At 56.6% G+C, this 18548-nt stretch overlaps 1 long non-coding RNA gene across 1 annotated transcript; it reads left to right on the top strand.

Annotated features, from left to right (window-relative positions):
* The first annotated feature begins 2505 nt into the window (after nucleotides 1-2505).
* On the top strand, nucleotides 2506-7539 carry LOC117203338 (uncharacterized). Its single transcript, XR_004486070.2, has 3 exons — nucleotides 2506-2729; nucleotides 5307-5421; nucleotides 6190-7539. It is a non-coding gene; the product is annotated as an uncharacterized LOC117203338 (long non-coding RNA).
* The last annotated feature ends 11009 nt before the right edge of the window (nucleotides 7540-18548 follow it).

Below are 18548 nucleotides of genomic sequence, written 5' to 3'. Positions count from 1 at the left end.
GGGTGCCCCCAGGCCAGGCGAGGCCTTGGCGCCCAGCCAGGGCGCAGGTCTCACACACACACAGCGCAGCCTGCATGGTGGCCCTGGGCTTGGGAGAGCGGTTTCCCATGCAGACAGCACTGCCCAGGAGCGCCTGCACACAGACCTCCAGGCCCAGATGCACCACCAGCCTGGAGAAGAAGTGAGTGCGCCAGTCCCCGCGCGAAGCCAACTGAGGTTCCTGAGAAGATAGTGGGTCACCGCCTGTCCAGACACCACCGGCTCTTCCCGCGTTAGTCATTGTTTCCTGCGCCTCTGGTCTCACCTCATCGCTCACTGATGCTGCCGTCACCACAGCCATCGCGGCAGATGACCGTGGGCCCAAGGGGACCGTATGGGGGTTGAGAACATAGCAGGGGACACCGTGCAGCTGGGCCACTCTACAGCCTCCACGGAGACCCCCGGGGTCTCTGCGCCCAGGGGGTCCTGAGGACGACAGGCCGGGCTCCATGCAGGGCACGGGGTGTGATGTCCAGGCACAGCAGGCGCTTCAGCCAGTGGATGTGACAGCAAGCGGCTGGGGTGTGGGTCCCCCGAGTGCCGGCTGCAGGAGCCCCGGGGGGCCTCACCCCAGGAAGCAGAGGGACAGGGGATGGCATGCCCAAGAGGAAACACAGGCCCCACGGGCACCGTCTGGTGAGGCACACTTGGGAGGGGCTGTACTGGCCGCGGAGTCAGGCCTGGAGCCCGGAGCCCGGGCGGTGTCCCCGGGGGAGCCTGGTGCCTGCAGGAGGCCAGCAGCGTCCCAAAGCCTCCATGGGGCCCTCACCACTGCCTCCGCCCCTTGTGAGGCTTCCTGGGAACAGTGGTTTATCTTCATACAGATTGAACCAGAGGCAGTTTAGCCTTCACCTCGTGCAAGTCACGCAGCCCAGAGAAAGAGCAGCAGGGCCTGCCCCCGCGCCCACACGACGGGAGGCCCCGCTCAGCTCGGGAGTCACGCCTACGGCGCCTCGGGCCAGCGGCTCCCAGGCCCCAGTGGTCCCACCTCCTCCCACAGGCCAGCCCTCTGGGCAGCTCTTAGCCGCCCACCTGCAGGTCTGGCTCCACCCACCCAGGGCCTCCCTCCCTCTGTGTGCAGATAAGTGCACGGTGGGGACAGCTGTTTATCCCAGCACGGTGACCGGGCCAGCCTCTGGGGACAGCACCGCAGGGCCCAGCCCCGCGTCTCTGCCGGCCTGGGGCACAGCCTTCGGCCCCTTCCCTGCCTTCTCTGCTCATCAGCCACAAAGGCCTGGGCACCTCCCCCTCCCTCCCGACGGTGGTGTCCGGGCCCTGGACGCCCAGCCCTGAGGACACCACCTCTGTGGCAGGCCATGGTGTCTCTACCCACGTGCAGAAACAGGCCAGCAGCACAGGGGGCCCCCGATCTCTCCAAACCTGCACAGAATGCCCTATGCCAGGACAGCCTGCACTGAATCTGTGACCGAGGAGCAGCTAGAAGACACCGAGGCCTCGCTGCTGGGCTACAGGCGCTGACCCACTCCCTTCAGCCGCCCGCACATCCAGGTGGGCACCCAGGTTGGCTGCCGTTCGGGGTCAAGCCCAGGGAGTGGAGTTGCCACATGGGGCCCCTTGCCTTGGCCTTTCAGAGTATGAGAAATGCCTGTCTTTACTCCTCCCGCCACTTTGAGGTGGGCTTTCAATTACTTGCAACCAAATGCATCCTAAAAGGTCCTGAGGACCCGCTTCCCCAGCCACCTGTGAGGAGGTCGCCTCTGTGCTCCTATGACCCCTATGACCTCCATCCTTTCCAGTGTCACTCTCCCCGGGGCCCAGCTTTCTACCACCTCTCCTCCAAGAGCGAGAAGAAAAGCCAGGACACGTACTGCACACAGCAGAGACTGCGAAAGGCCACACTGCCTTACTCAGGTAAATGGTTAAAAGAATTCAGCTGACTCCCAGAGGTCACCCGGTCATCACTTCCCTCCACTCCTGGGCTGGTCTATTCTCCTTTCACCCTGAGACCAGGGTTGAGTCATTCCCTTTACCGACTTAAAATAAGGTCTTTTTCTTCTGGGGTCCCAGACACAACCATATGGGAATTCTCACTGGAAATACGCTCAGTTAGAGGCACCAGCCTCTCGTTCCAGCTGTACTGCCCTGTCTTCTCTCGGACCGTGGGTCCTGTCCAGAACCCTCTTCTTGGAAAGGACCCTGGATGTGAGCCCCCCACCAGCCCCAGAGATGGTTCCTCCCTCCGGAGCCTCGCCCCGGAATCAGCCATTCCCTCGAAAGCGCTGCCCAATGAGGAACGGGGCCTGGCGCTTAGCGAGCCCACGGCGTGCGGGTGCACGAGGCCCTCGGCTCCAGCGCTGGTGGTGTCTGACGATGTCGTGGAGGAGACCCAAACGAAAGGCCAGGAAGTCTGAGGAAGACAGGTGGGGGGATTCTGGATACAAGCTCCGGTTTAGAGGCGAGACAGAACTTGAACCGACGGTGGCGGTCAGGGTGGGGCATCGCAGACGCAGAGAAAAGGCAGAAGCGGAACGGCAGGAAGGGCGGCCGCTCAGGAAGAGACAGGAAGCAGATCAGAGGAAGCCGGGAAGCCAGGCTGGGCCCGGGTGGTGGGAGCTCGGGGTCCGAGGTGAACGTGAGTTTAATGTGGCAGACGAGAGGACACAGCGTTTCTGTCTCCCAGCACCTGTTGATGGCTCTGTGTTTTAGTCCAGGTCGCTGTGGAGGAGATGGTGAGCTCTGGGGGTCTCTGGGGGTGTCTAGGGCTGGCTCCTTCTCTCTGCAGCCCCAGCGCTTTTCCCTGTGTCCGGCATACAGTAGGTGCTCAGTACACGCTTGCTGACCAAATAGTTAAGTTGATCGCATCTGCCCTTTCTGAGAAGTCATCCAGCTGCCGGGGGAGAGGCGATGGGAGTTACGGGGGAGGGCGGTGTGAAGAGATGAGAAGCAGTAAGGAATTCAGACCAGGGCAGCAGGAGAAGGAGGGCGAAAAAGGAAGAATGGGTCAGAAAGAACCGATATGCCTTAACAGAGCATGAAAAATAAACGCGAGGGGCCGTGAAAGGGACTCCAAGCGTTCACCCCCGGAGACAGGAGCTGGGTGGTCCTGGGAGCTTGGACCCCCGCGCATCAGGCCAGAGACCCCACCGGTGTTTGCCCGGCTATGTCCCCAATACAAGGAGCACAGACCACCAGGCTCTCAGCAGGTGACACTGTAGATGACAGCCGTTCAGCCACTTGTAGGCGGCTCCTCGGTTAGAAACACAGCCTGGCCTGAGGATCTAGCAGCCCCACCTTGGAAGCACCTGCAAAGGAGGCGGCCTCCAGCCAAGAGGCCGAGTGGGAAGCAGGGGCAGAGAGGGTGGCTCGGGGCCCCAGAGACGGAGCTGACGCGGCAGTTTTGCCAAAAGCTCTTGAGAGCTTACTGGGAAGGAGGACCAGGTCACTGACGGTGACACCGAGGCCACCGGTGGGTGCTGCGCCGCCGCTAGTCAGCTCAGGGACACGAGCTTGGGCTCAGGAACATGTTTACATCGTCACAGAGAAACAGGCACCTCTGTCTCTCTCCTCAGGGGTTGGGGTCACCCCAAAGACACTCATTTTGAGGGCACAATCAGGGTTTTTCGCCAAATGGTAGGTGACCTCATGGTGGGACATTCGGTTTGAGTGGATAAGTGGTCAGAGGACGTGGAGGTGACCGGCCAGCAGAACAAAGCACACGGTGGTGACCGTGCCCCCAGGCCACCCCGCAAGGGAGTCCACTGCTGACGGGGCTAGTCTCCCGGGGCGCAGGAGGGGCCAGCTTCCAGCCCCCCAGGACGCAGTGAGGCGCCGGAAGAGGCAGGAATTCGGGCCCCGTCCAGGCAATCCTGGTCTGAGCTACTCTGGGCTGGTGGGGATGCAGATGGGAACCCCCGGGTTGCACTAAGCCGGCCCAGAAAAGACCTGCCCTCCCCCAGGTCCCCACCGCTCGCCCCCGAGCCCTCTGCTTGGGCTCATCTGGGGCCCCTTTCTGAGTCCACACACGTGGCTCACAAGTTCCCGCCCCACGCCAGGTCCGCCCGTTCCACATCTTCTGCACGCGGGGATTAGCCTCCTCTCTGTAAGCAGAAGCCTGAGTATTACTGTTATCCTGGAACATCGTCTATATTAGAAATCTAAGCAAGGGGGACATGGAATTCTTCAAAAGGAGAGAAGAGCTAGAGTTTACAGAACTCCGACAGATGTCAAAGCCCTCTTCTCTGCCATTCTCTGGAGGGGCCACCCCGTCCCCCAGCTGCAGGCACCCTCCCCTGTTAGAACTCAGGAAGGGGCCCAAACCCGAAACACAGGCTCCTGACACGGACGCAGCGTTAGCACCAAGAAGCATCTCAGAGGAGCCTGGGAGACGTCAGATCCCAGGGATGAAGGGCACGTTGCATGTGTCCATGGGCATCAGAAATGTCCTGTATGTGTGTCTCAACATTCTACAGAAATTATTGTCCCAAAACTCTGCCAAGTATGTCATGGCAGCAGCCAGGCGTCTGCTGTGACAGCAAACAGATTTCCTGATCCCCAGGCGCACACAGGAAAGCACCGTAAATCTTAGATGAGACCAGTGCCCTGGGTGGAGTGACCGGTGGCCAGAAATAGCTCCTTTCCTGCAAGGACTCAAGATCGCAGCGCAGATAGGCCTGCGGAGGGGCCGGGCGGAGGGGGAGGCCGGGCCTGCGAGCCCTTGAAAGGGTCTCGTAAAGGCGCGGGTTGCAGCGCCCACGGGGGCGGAAGCAGCGCAGGCACGCGTGGCCGCGGCGCTAAATGAGCTGTTAACGCAAGTCATCCGAGTGCAAGAGCCAGGAGTGCCTCGGCGCCAGCGACACGGGCGGGGGGCGGCGGTCCCGGGACAGGTGCGGGGAGGCTGGCGGGGCCCTGGCCCCCGGCTGTGGGGCGCCGGCGGACGAGGGGACCAGCGCAGGGGGACACGGCGTGGGGAGCTCACCGGGCGGAGGGGCAAGGGGAGGGAGGCCCGCGTCTCGGTGCTCACAGGTGAGCGTCAGGTCAGGTGCGCAGCAGTCGCATGGGAAGCCCTGAGCCCGGGAGCGAAGGTGTTGGGCTTCCTGGGTGAGGCCAGTGCATCACATCCCAGGTCCCCCGGGTGCTGGGAAGGTGGGGTGACTGGCCAGGCCTCCAGTTGCCCGCGGACGCGGGGAGCAGGACCTTTGGGGGGTGCGGGAGGGCTCCAGGGAGAGTGGGTAGGGGAGCGTGCAAACTGGCTTCCTGGGTCCACACTCCTTTCTCCACCAGTAGAAAGGCCCTAACATTTTTTTCAGGCGCTTTCCCACGGGCCATCTCTGCAGCCCGGCGATGTGAGCTGCGAGCAGAGCCCGTCACCTCAGTTTGCAGACCTTCTAAAGGCTGAATACAAGCTGGCATGCCTGAGCTTTTGTAAGTTTTTAATAACTGATTTAACTTTAACTTTAGTGCATTTATGTCAATACACACGTTTATACAGACACAGCCAGTGAAAAACTTCTCCCTTTGGAAAAGGCATTAGAATTATGATGTAGTGATTAAGAAAACGATAACATGCCAGTGAGATTCCCGTACCACGTCCTAATAAGAGAGGAAGATCACTGGAACGGTGGGACAGCGCGGCCACCTCACATCAGGGGCCCTAGGCCTGAGGGCCACGTAGCCAGCGCCTGGGATATGGACCCAAGGCTACAGCATGGAGGACAGTCCAGAAATGCAGCAGGAGTGGCTTTTCCCTCCGTATTCATCGTTCACCAAATATTTATTGAGCACCTGGTCAGGAGCCAGGACCCAAGAAGGAGAGGCTGGGACCGGCCTCCTGCCTATGGGGCGGGAGGGGGTGGGAGCCGCGGCAGCGCCCAAGTGACAGAGTGACCAACCGATTAAGACTGTGGCCCCGTGTAGCCCGAGGAAGCCGAGCGCTGATGCCCCAGGAGCCAGGGGCTCCCAGAGCCCCACCGCAGACGATGGGGATGCTGCCGGAAAGACAGTGACTCTGGCCGCCCCAGGAATGGTCCACTCCTGCCAACCCCCCAGGAAGAGGCTGCCGTGACCCCCATTTTATAGAAGAGGAGGCCAAGACCTCACAGGACATTCCATGGGTCTCACAGGACAGGGCGGAGCCTGGCTTCAGAATCATGTCAGGTCTTGAGTTTTTTAAAACTTGTTTTCTTCCTACAGGAAGAAGAGGCAGCTCGGGCCGTGATCTGGTCCCATCACAGCACCAAGGGCAGGACCTGAGGGCGTCTTCCAGGGCACACAGCACAGAGCGGCCAGGCCAGCTCTGCACCCGTCTCTCTGAGCCCAGACAGGGCGGCAGACTCGCGTGCACCAGAGATGGTAATCCTGCGGCAATGATGCCAGCGCCAGGCCCTCCCACCGCCTCGTGCGGTCATTAGAGCAGCCGGGGTCAGTGCCTCGATTCCCTGTGTAGAAAGAAAGAAACAGATGGCAGGTGCTTTGGTATTCACACAGCTAAGACCTGAGAACCAGACCCCGGGGCTGTGGGCTTCCACCCGTGCTCTGGCCACCGGGGTGCACGGCTCTGCTGCAGAACAAAGCCAGAAGGAGTCCGAGGATCCCTCCCCACCTCACGTGCAGTGATTCTGGGGTGAAGAGCTTTGAATTCAGCTCCTCCTTTAAAAAAGACAAGCCGTTTAACTAGGTCAGGTAAACACAGGGATATTTGGACTAGCTCAGCCCAGCTCTGAAGGCTCATGGCGGAACGTCTGAATTAGGATGGGGAAGGACGCCGTTATCCATTAACTCTGTCCCGGTTCACGGGGCAGGTGGCTCTGGGAACGGGCAGCCGACGTGGCCCACCTTCAGCTGCCCAGGATCTCCCCGGAGCAGCAGCAACGGGGCCACACGACCAGGCACCTCCAAGCACCCGCGTCACAGGGTGCCAAACCTTGGCTGGAGAACCTGAGGGGCAGAGTCCGCATGAACCGGAGCAGGGCCCCACGGTCCTTGTCCCCACCACTACGTCCTCCGCGGGAAACCTTTAGCCAAAGAGTAAGTTTAATCCGAGAAGGGAGAAAATGCAGAAACGAAGGAAAACAGTCAAAGGAGACCAAACAATCATAGCTTAGTCATTGAGCACAGTCAAGGGCCTTTAGCTCTGCTTTAAGGGCTGCAGGTCATATTCTGAGCCACATCCCGTGAGCTGTACCGAAGCCCCCGCCAGGTGAAGGAGGTTGACTGCATCACGACCAAACTGAAGCCACGCCATACGCTGTCCCACTTCACACGATTCCGAGAACTGGCCTCAAAGAAACGGGAACAAACCCTGCAACTAAGGGTTAACTGTACTTAAAACAGCCAAGGTGACGCCCATCAGACCACCACATTCCCGATTTCAAGACGACTGTCGGAGCTGACTGCGCTGTCCTGCCCCCCGCTCCGCCTGCACACCCCGAAACTGCCCTTTAAAAGCCCCTGGCCCCTGAGCAGCCATCGGGAGCTGGTTCTCAGACAGGAGCCCACCCTCTGCCCCGGCTGCCGGACTCCGAAATAAAGCAAACTTTCCTTTCCGAGCAACCCTTGTCTCTCGAGAATTGGCTTTCAAGCGGCGAGCAGAGGGACCTGGGTTTGGTAACACACACACACGCACACACACACGCACGCACACACGCACGCATGCACGCACGGCCCAACAGAGGCCTGTGATGGGTGAGTGGTTCCCACACCCTGCGCTCTCCCCACGGTGCCGCAGCTGTGTCCACCCTCGGCTGCCGGTGACAGCGGGGTGATGCCTCCACAGCCCCCGGTCCTAGCCAGCTCTGCGAGAGCCTCCAGGCACCTCCCCGTGCACAGCTGTCGCGGGGAGACTCGCTGGAGGAAGAGACCCTCAAGGTGCAATTTCAGATCCCGGGAGGGGCAGGAGGCCCCGGGAAGCCACGGAATATTCTGCATAATCATAAGAATGTCCCTGTATGAAAAGGCAACTCCCAACAAATCAGACGGATGTGGCACAGAGGACAGGGGGTCGCAAGACCTGGGCCACACGCCTTCCAGCCTGGCCCCGGGCAGACCCCTCAGGCAGGGCTGACGCCGCACAGCTGCGGGGGGTTAGCAGGGTCCCTCTCGGTCTCTGTGCAGATACGAGGAAGGCAGCATTCTCTTGGAGGAGGAAAGAAAATCGTCTCTGCCCTCCGAGCGCAGAGGTCAGCTGGCGGAGCCCTGGAGTCCCAGGCCAGCTCCCCAAAGCCCTGGGGCGTCTCCAGGCGGGTAGCCCTCACCCCGCCCTCCCTGGGGCGCAGGCTCGCGCGTGCCGCCCCCGAGCCGCTTTGGTGAAGAGTACACGTGCCGGGCCTGCTGCGGGGGCCGCTCTGCCGGAGGATGGGCTGCCCGCCGCTCGCGCCCCTGCAGCTCCCCCGCTAAGCATGCCCAGACGCCTGCGGCCAGTTCACCCCGCCCCTCCTCGGTCCCACCAGGTGTGCTCCCCGGGCACCCGCTCGCCGTCCCACCAGGTGTGCTCCCCGGGCACCCGCTCGCGGCCTTGGCGCAGAGCTTCCCACACGGCGCGCCGCCCCCCCAGGCCCCCGTGATGCTGGACGGCTCCGGAGCACCGAGGCAGCTTTCCGTCCCCGCGGCCCCGAGGGAGGAAGCCTGTCCTCCACGCCCCCGGCGTCGCCGAGAAGCGCCGGGCCAAGAAGCAGACACATCCGGGGTCGTTCTGAGCAGACGCTTCAGACCGGAAAGCGTCCTCTAGGCAAGGGTCGCAAAAGGCTGTCGGAGCAGCCGCGTCCGCCCTGGAGCGCCGGCCTCCATCCCTGCTCGGGGCAGGCACGGCGTGCAAACAGTGGCCAGTCCGATCCGTCGTGGGGTACACACACACACACACACCCCGTCGGCCAGCGTTGTTGGTAAATAAGAAACTTGTGTCAGGTTTGGTTTTGCATGATGATGCGGCAGCCACGGCAAATCTAAACAAAGCCCTGTCTGCCCCTCTCAGAGGAATAGCAGACCCCGAGGGCCCCGGGCTTGGACAAGATCATTTAAAATACCCTCTTGTCATTCCTCTTACGGGTCGTGTACCCCGCACACAGCAGGGCTTTCTCCTCCAGGCTCTATTTCTGTTCAAGTGAAAAGTTTGGGGTCAGCTGAATTTGACACCTCTTGTGAAATTCCAGAGGTTCAAAAACTAATGGAATTTAAGGCAAAAGGATCTTTTTTTAAAAAAAACATACCCAGGCCCAGGCGGTCATCATGGATGTCCTTTTATAATAGAAGGAGGGAAGTGAAGAGAAGTGACATTAAGTTCTTAGAATAAATATGGGTTTGTTGCTGTTCACACCTTAGCTACTTGTTTGCACTATTGGAGAAAATATGTAACTTTTTTATGAAAGGAAGTTTTTCATATAAAAATGTTTTTGTATGAAAAACAGCGCAGCAGCCAGAGATTATCTGCTTTAAAGGACATGTTTTGCTGATTCCAAGTCTGTGACAACATTAGAAAACATCCCCGGAGCCCTCTCCCCGTGGAGCTGTTTCTGGACGCGGCCGCCTGCCCTGTTGTGAGGTTTTCCCAGAGTTTCACCCCACTGCCGAGCCCCCAGGACTTGGTCCCTTAGCTCCAGGGATTCCTCTGAAGCTTGTACGGTTTGGGAGAAGTTGGTGGTGGGGGCGGGTGGAGACAGAAACAGCACCCGCCCCACGCCAGGCGCTCTGACCACAAGCCGCCAGCCCGTGAGGGTCAAATGACACCTCAGCCTTTTGCTGCCGTCCTGTTTTTTCCTGTCTAGAAACTAAGGGTTTTGCATTTTATTCTCCAAAGAAACAAAAAGTATTGTACATTTACTGTAACAAGCCCCAGGAAAATAATATCACCAACCAAATAAAATCGTAAAAAGTAAGTAAAGCAACAAGGCAATCGGTCACCAGACTTTCACAGTTGAGGAGAAAGATGCCGTGTGTCTCACCTGCTCTCTACCTGTGTTTTACTCTGACTTCACTGTCGGCAAAGCAGCTGCCTTTTCCAGGAAGCTGATCTGAACGTGAGAATGAAATTTTGGTGTTGTCTAAAGACAGCCCTCTAAAAACTCCACTGTACTTGGGCTTCTCCACCTCAGCCGTGGCGTGTCTGCTTCTTGTCTTTGCTGGGCTGGAGAGCCTCAGATTTCCACTGAAATCACTCAAGTCTCCAAAGAACTCAGGAAACTAAGTTACTTGAGATCCATGTAATTTATTTCCACTTTGCTCTACACAATTGATAAGAATCAAGTGCTTCAAACTTCAGACGTGCACTCCCCTCTGCCAACGGAGGCTGCAGGACCATTTGTCACTTAGCAGAAAGGGAAACACAGGGGGTTTCTGGAAGGCTGTGCATTCTCCAAGAGAGCTCAGCTCAACATGGGTTTTTGCAAGTTTTTGCACTTCTGTAGATTTGACAACCACAACAAATGACAACAAAAGTCGTGCTCAAAGCAGTGACTTTTCCTCTTACAAATTACTTCTCTCACTTAAAAAACTCATTCTGCAAACCAGCCTTTGTCTGCACCAGTAACGTAAGCACACATCCGCTTTGGTGACAGCCTTCTGAGCACGAGGCCGGATTTCAGGAGGGCTGCCCTGCCGCACGGCCCTGGCAGGGAGACGCTGGTCCGCAGAGCGGTGACGGCGGCGCTGACCGTTTCCAGGGCTTTAGTGGGTATCACACGCTGCTGTTGTGAAGGTTCTGAGCTGTGGTATTCTTTCTTCTACCTTTTGTTTGACGGTAGGAAGTGGGTGTTGAGAGTGTGGATAAAAAATACTTGCTGCTGGTAAGCCACGACCTGACCTTGGTTCTGGTCACTCCCGGCCCTGGGCCGCTGTCACCCGCACCACGTGCTCAAGTCCAGCTGGTGAGCGAGCACACGTTCCACGGTGGAGACGGCGAGCCTGGGCTGTAATCTCCTGAGGAGAGGACCGGTTTCAGTGGGACGTGAATCAGAGGGTGAGATTCGGCCTGCCACCCCTTCATCCCTCCGAGTGCAGCCTTTGCACCAGCACCGCCGTGACTCATCTTTTCGCTTGTTTTCTGTTTAGAAGCGCCGAGCTCCTCTCCTTCACCAGCCTCTGTTCTGCGAGCCAGGCATCACCTCCTGTGTGCAAAGCGGTGGCCTGGGAGCTGATGAGGCCTGCTGGCCCCCTCCCCCCGCCTGCCCCAGGCTCCGCCGGAGCACCAAAGGGACACAGCCTCATATCTGCCTTTGGATCGTTAATCAGAAAACTCACTTGCCACCTACTGGGAACACTCATCGTTAGTCGACAGACAGAAACATCTATTTTGAAAGGTGAAAATTTAGGGAGGCAAGAGCACCCACTATTTTCTTCTTGAAAGTCATCACCACCTTCAGCCTCGTGCACTGCCCTTCCTTATGGGATATTCACACCGCCCTGAAGAGCTCTGAACCCACATTTTATGTCTACAAAGAGGAGCTGATTTGAATTTGTGGTTCTCTGTTTTTTAATTTACTGAGGAAGGAAAAAATCTGATCTATATTTTGGCCCATTCAGCAAATTTTCACTAGCATCTGTAGAACCAAATGCATGAACTGATTTTTTTTATAAAAAGAGACCTAAGGACTTCCCTGGTGGCACAGTGGTTAAGAATCCGCCTGCCAATGCAGGAGACTTGGGTTCGATCCCTGGTCTGGAAAGATCCCACATGCCGGGGAGCAACTAAGCCCGTGCACCACAGCTACTGAGCCTGTGTGCCACAACTACTGAAGCCCACGTGCCACAACTGCTGAAGCCTGCGCGCCTAGAGCCCGTGCTCCGCAACAAGAGAAGCCACTGCAATGAGAAGCCCGCGCACTGCACCGAAGAGTAGCCCCCGCTCGCTGCAACTAGAGAAAGCCCGCGTGCAGCAACGAAGACCCAACGCAGCCAAAAATAAAATAAATAAATAAATTTATTAAAAAAAAAAAAAGAGAGACCTAAGACTCTTATTTTTAAATTGTATCTGAGAGGATTATTTTTCCAGTTTTATTGAGAAATAATTGGCATACATCACCATATATGTTTAAGGTGTACAGCACAATGGTTTGACTTACATACACTGTGAAGTGATCACAGTTCCTTCAGCTAAAGTCCATCATCCCCTACAGATACAATAAAGAGAAAAGAAAAACATTTCTCCTTGTGGCGAGAACTGTTAGGGTTTCCCCTCTCACCTTCCTGTACACCACAGAGCAGCCCTCACTGTAGTCCCCGTGCAGGCATCACACGCCTGGTCCTTATTCACCTTGGAACTGAAGCTGGTACATTTGGACCACCTTCCTCCACCTCCCCCGCCTCTGGTGACCCCCAGTCTCATCTCTTTTTCTATCAGCTTGGTGGGTTGGGGGTTGTCATCGTCGCTGTTGTTGTTTTAAAATTCCACGTATAAGAAACATCACACAGCATTTGCCTTTCTCTGACTTGTCTCACTGGGCATCATGCCCTCAAGGTCCATCTGTCTTGTAGCAAATGGTAGGATTTCCTATTTTTTATAGCTGAGTAGTATTCCACTGTATTATATATATAAATACTTCTTTATCCACTCATCCACCAGTGGACACTTGGGTAGCTTCCACGTCTTGGCAGTTGTAAATAATGTTACAATGAACATGGGGGTGCTTATGTATTTTTAAGTTATTGTTTCTATTGCCTTTGGATAAATACCCAGAAGTGGAATTGTTGAATCATATGGTAGTGCTATTTTTCACTTTTGAGGAACCTCCACACTGTTTTCCACAGTCACTGCACCAATTTACATTCCCACCAAAGTTGTACAAGACTTCCCTTTTCTCCACTTCCTCGCCAACACTTTTTATTTCTTGTCTTTTTGATGATAACCATTCTGACAGGTGTGAGGTGATAGTTCATTGTGATATTGATTTGCATTTCCCTAGTGATTGGTGATGTTGGCATCTGTGCAGGTACCTGCTGGCCATCTGCCTTCTTTGCAAAAATGTCTATTCAGATCCTCTGCCCATTTTTTAATTGGATTATTTGGTTTGATTCTATTGAGATGTATGAGTTCTTTATATATTTGGGATATTAACCCTTATCAGATATATGGTTTGCAAATATTTTTCCCGTTTCATAGGCTGTCTTTTTACTTTGTTGATGGTCTCCTTTGCTGTGCAGAAGCTCTTTAGTTTGATTTAGTCCCACTTGTTTCTTTTTTTATTTTGTTGCTTCTGATTTAGGTGTGATCTTCAAGAAATCATTACCAAGACCCATGTCAAGGAGATCTTTCCCTATGTTTTCTTCTAGGAGTTTCACAGTTTTGAGTCTTATGTTTAAGTCTTTAATTCATTTTGAGTAAATTTTTGTGACTGGTGTAAGATTGAGGTCTAGTTTCATTCTTTTGCATGTGAATATCCAATTTTCCCAGCACCATTTATCAAAGAGACTGTCTTTTCTCCAGTGAGTATTCTTGGCTCCCTTGTCAAATATTAATTGACTTTATATGCTTGAGTTTATTTCCAGGCTCTCAATTTTGTCTCATTGATCTATGTGACTGTTTTTATGCCAATACCATACTGTTTTGATTACTATAGCTTTACAGTATAGCTTGAAATCAGGAAGTGTGATGCCTCCTGCTTTGAGGAGCTGATTTTTATAAAACCTAATTCTGAGACCTTGGTCAATCTCTCAGTCTCTTTAAGTGCCTGTTTCTTAATCAATAAAATATGGAGTTTGGACTATTTGTTGCTATGGTTCATTCCAGGTCTAAAATGCCATTTTCACCAAATTTTAAATCAACCTCACCCTAGGGGTCAAAGCACCTTAAAAGAAAATGGCAGGTCCCAAGCAAAGAGAGCCATGTCGCTGAAGTGTGGCTTGGAGGAGAGCTCCCTCGAGAAGGAATACCCATTTGGGATTTAAACAGATGAGAAATAAACCTTTGTCATTTTTAAACCTTTATACATTCAGTGGCTTAATTATTACAACAGCTGCTGTTAACTAATACACTTCTGGGCTTTAGTTCCATCATTTAAAAGAATGAGAATAATAATTATCCTCTAGGAAATTTTTGTGCAGTTTACATTGAACAACGTGTGTGAAAGGCCCACTGTGAGCCCCAGGGAGCAGGTGGCACCTTTGGCTCTGTCCCCCTGCCCTGCTGCAGGGGGAGGACACAGAGCCCCTTTCTGGCCACGTGGGCAGGAGTGAAGCTGTGCTCCACGAGGTCATCAGCCTGTGTCCCCAGGAGCCATGTGGGTGCAGCCTCACCCGTGCGGCACAGGCCGGGAACGGGGGTGGTGACGTGAGTGTTCCTCCTGCACCCAGGTCACCCCATAAGCTTCGTCCACCCGCACACACACTCACCCCAGTGCTTTCCCTCGTGTGCGGTTCAACTGCTGCCCTCACCCTGACAACCACGCTGTGCCCTGGGATCAATCATCATCCCGTGACAACCGTGGTCCCTGTGTCCTGTGTCTGCACGGAAGCAGGGGCAGCACGCGTTGAACCTGGACCCTCCTGCTGCCACCACGGTGACACCTCCACCAACAACAAAACCATAAGGGACCTCGCGGCCCACTGGGGCAAACCCATGGTTACAGAGGTGAGCAGAGCCAGAGATCAGGCAGGAGGACACGGGAGACAAGACGACCGTCCCCGGGCAAAGGCGCACGTGTCACAGGGCCACCACCAAGCGCCAATGATTCTCCCACCACAGGAGAGTCCGCGAGCTTGGTCATCAGCGTGCGTGCAGGAAGGACACCATCTCCCAGCACAGCCCGTGCCGCGACGGTGGTCGTGCCCCGTGGACTCGCCCCGTTTTCCTTACATCTTGACCTTGACGGCTCCAGGAGCCTTCATTGCACCCCAGGTGGCAGAGATTCTGTCTTCCTATCACTTTTCTTGCCAGTGTCCTCAAAACAGATCTCAGTGCTGTCTTTCCCTACAAATGCTTGGAAGACTCTGAGTGTCCATCACACAGCAGGGACGCACCCTCAGGTGCCCACCCCCCCCGCCCCGGGGCCGGGGCCTTCAGAGCCACGCCAGGACACCGTTCCACGAGGCAGCAAAGGAGCCTAAAGTCCCGAGCGTTCGGGAGGCCCGGACGAGGTGAGCCTGGTCCCCTGGGCTGGCCTGAGAAGCGCCTACCCTGTGAGCTGGGGCAGCACCGTCTCCCCGAGTGTGGGGGACTCTTCCCCTGCCTGCCCCCAACAATCCCTTGCACTGATCGCGGCCAGGGTTCCCCGCACGACTCAGTGCTGCTTCTCACGCTGCGTCCTCTCTGCCCTCGGCCCGGCTTCCCTGCCGGTTACTCAGTGAGGCAGGCGGGTCCTGAGTGAGCTCAGACCCTCCCTGTGCCCCTTCAGTCACTTCCTAAAGCCATGCGCTCCCCCAGGAGAACCACTGAGGGTGAGATCATACTCCTGTTTTCCCTATTGGTGCTTCTCAGTTCTTTCGGGGACCCCCCGAGACTCTGACGAACGACATGGTGGCTGCCCCAGAGGAAGGGCAGCCTCGGGGCCCCGGGGCCTCGGCGATGCCCTCTCCCGGGCACCTCCACATGGTGGGGGCCCTCAGCTGCGCCCCCCCCCCCCCCCCCACCGCTCACCTCCCTCCTCCCAGCCCAGAGCCGAGGACAAACCTCCAGGAGGAAAGAGCAGACCAGCTCGGGGCGAGGCGGGATCAGAGACTGTAATTCAATCTGATACTTTAGGCTTGGCAAGTGTACCTCTGGGACGTCTTGAAAACCCCCCGAATCCTTTTCATTTCAGAGCAGTTAAGCCAACCCCAGCGTCCCGGCTCCAGGAAGCCGCGTGGCTCTGGGTTTTACTGCCGTTTCCTCTCCCTGGGCCGGCACCAGCTCCATTCTCGGCGTTTCGGTGCCACAGAGGGGCCCCCGCAAGCCAGCGTGGGCAGGGGCGGGGGGTGCGGGCCGGCCGGCGGGCACATGTGGCTTCCAGGCCGCCGGCCGAGGCACTGATGTGTAGTGTAATCAAAAACATCCCGCGGTAATTTAATGGTTCCCACCAAGCACAGACACAAAGTCTAGCAACCCTTCCCTCCACACACTTAACCCTTGGAGGCAGAGGGAACGGCCAGCAGAAAGGGGAAATTAATCTTGGGTAGCTGCTACCCTGGGATTTTCTTGCTTTGGGGGTTTTACTCTGATGTTAGAGAGAAAGATGTGAACTCTGGAAACGTGCCGGGAGCAGGAATTTACATTAAATGTCTTGTCCAGCTCTGGCCGGGGGAGTGGGGGGGGGGGCGGGAGTGAGAACCCTCACACGCTGGGGAGGCCAGGGCCGCCGAGAGGACCGGCTGCTGCCCTTGGTGGAAAGAGTTTGAATCCGATTTAGATGCTCGGTGAGGGAGTTGATTTAAGTGACTCTGAGGCCACTTCCCCACTAGGAGAGAGAGATCTGGAGTGAGGACGCCGGGCACACCCGCCCTGCGTGTGGATTCAGTAACCAGGCTGGTGGCAAACGTGGAAGCACGCGCTTGGGAAGAAACCGCCCTTGCGCTTAGAAGTTTTCCTTTTAAATTACAATAAGTTTCCCTAAAATTAGTCACCCGCCATTGTTGAAACTTTCCGTATCTGATAAGATCGGTGACAGCTCTTGGCCGGGGCTTGTCATCTGATCTGCAGACGCAGACTCATCTGAGGCTCTGCGGTCGAGGCCTCCGCTGGGCCGTCTGCACACATGTGCACAGAAGCCTACCGTGCACCCAGAATCGTGCTGCAGAGAGCACGGTCCTGGGCACACAGTAGGGATGTTGACGAGATTCCCCGATCCACTAAGTCAGGCTCGCAGCTGGAGGCCCAGGAGGTTTCATTTGCAGAGTCTCCTGGGGTCACTCTGCCGTGCAGCCAGGAGCCGCCGACCTCCCCGGGGCCGCTCATCCTCGATGTGAGCCCAGGAGGGGGGCTGGCCAGGCGCCCTGCTTTGCTTCGTGGCTCTGGCCCTGAGGCGGTGGGCCCTCTCCAGGCTTTGCTCCCTTCATGTGCAGAAGGAGGGTGATAAGGGCGTCATCCTGCAGGGCTTTGTGCAGGTGGAGCAAGTTAACGTTTGAAAAGCCTTTGGAACAGAAAGCGGCTGTTGTGAGCACTGGGTGGGGTTCATCACGGCTTCACTCTGACATGTGAGTTCCATGACGCAGAACCGACCGCAGTGGCTGAGAAAACCCACGGAATGGGGAGAGGGGGCTGGGCAGGGGTGGGGCTCCTGACAGCGTTTAGCGAGGCCTGGGGGGCAGGGGCTGCGCTCCCCCAGGGAGGAAATCCTTAGCAGCAGTGTGCAGAGGGGACTGATCAGGAAATGGTCACAGATGACAGGATCGAACTCTGTGTTTACTTACGAGTTACCAACAGACCCGACACCAACCCTAACCGGTGGGTCATCCGTCTCAAGCACTATGTCAACCTTCCCACTAGGCTCCGCCCTGTGAATAGTAACAGGTGTGGGACTCCTCGGGTGGGCTGGGGCCTCTCAGAGATCACACGCCCACCTGCCCTCCGCGCGTCCTGCCTACTCGAGGTCTCTGTGACCTGTCCCAGCCACCCCCCACTGACAAGGGAACCAGTGGCCAGCAGCCTGGACGGGGGCGGGACGGGGTCCTCCGACCCAGACCTGGGCACCGCCCTCTCCCCACATTCTGCTGAGAGCGTTCTCTATCGGATATAAAATATTTGATACACATTTATATAATGCACAGTGGGTATGGTATTTATTTGTTAATTTACATATTTGATAAATATGTACAACTTTATGAGAAACACATGTTACTCTGTCTGGTGGGAGAAGTTGGGTCGGATGAGAACTTAGGTTTCTGTTGTGAAATGAATCCTAAATGACAGCATTTAGCATCGTGTCCCAAGTAAGAAGAGAAGTCCAGGAAACCGAGACAATCACGACGAGAGAATGTGCTGCATCAGACTAATCCGGTCCTGTTTTTTCCCCACTTTCTTTGACGTTAAGTGCTGTCTGAGAAAAATGTGATTCAGCGTGCACCATGTGTCTTTAGTTTCTTTCCGGGGTGTTGCCGCCCGCAGCGACCAGCCTGACCCCGAGGTCCGTGATTCTGCCTTCCTGAGGGCCCCTGATCAGGGGCACGTCGGCTGGAGCCTCTGTTTGTTTCGCTGGGGTCCTTAGAAACCTCTGCTCTGGCCTCAGCCTCAGCCTCCCCTCGGGGGCGGGGCGTCGAGGCGGCCCTGCAGCTGCCCCCGCAGCCGGGATGCAGGCCGCGCTCGCCCCGTCCTCCAGCCCCCGCGAGGCTGTGCGCTGCGGCCAGCTCCACCTCCCTGGAAGCCCCCGGCCGCCTCCCGCGCTTCTCAGCACGACCCGCTCCCCTTGGGTGGCTGAGAGGCAGCCGCGCTTTGGCCGGACGCCCCAAACGCCACCCCCGGCCCTGTAGTTGCTCTGACATGCGCTGCCCGCGTGTCTGTGGCTCCCTTGCACCTATAACCTCACTGTTTGTAGCCCTGGGGGCTTTTTCTACCGAGAAGCACTCTTCTCAGAGGCTTCTCGTGGCAGAGGGGCCAGTCCCGCGGTGACCCCGGTCCCGAGGCCGCCCAGCACCACACAGCCTGAATCACAGCTCCC

Source organism: Orcinus orca, chromosome 17, assembly GCF_937001465.1.
Source record: "Orcinus orca chromosome 17, mOrcOrc1.1, whole genome shotgun sequence".
Classification (NCBI taxonomy): Eukaryota; Metazoa; Chordata; class Mammalia; order Artiodactyla; family Delphinidae; genus Orcinus; species Orcinus orca.
The sequence above is the reverse complement of the archived record's forward strand: the minus strand, read 5'-3'. Positions and strand labels throughout refer to the sequence as shown.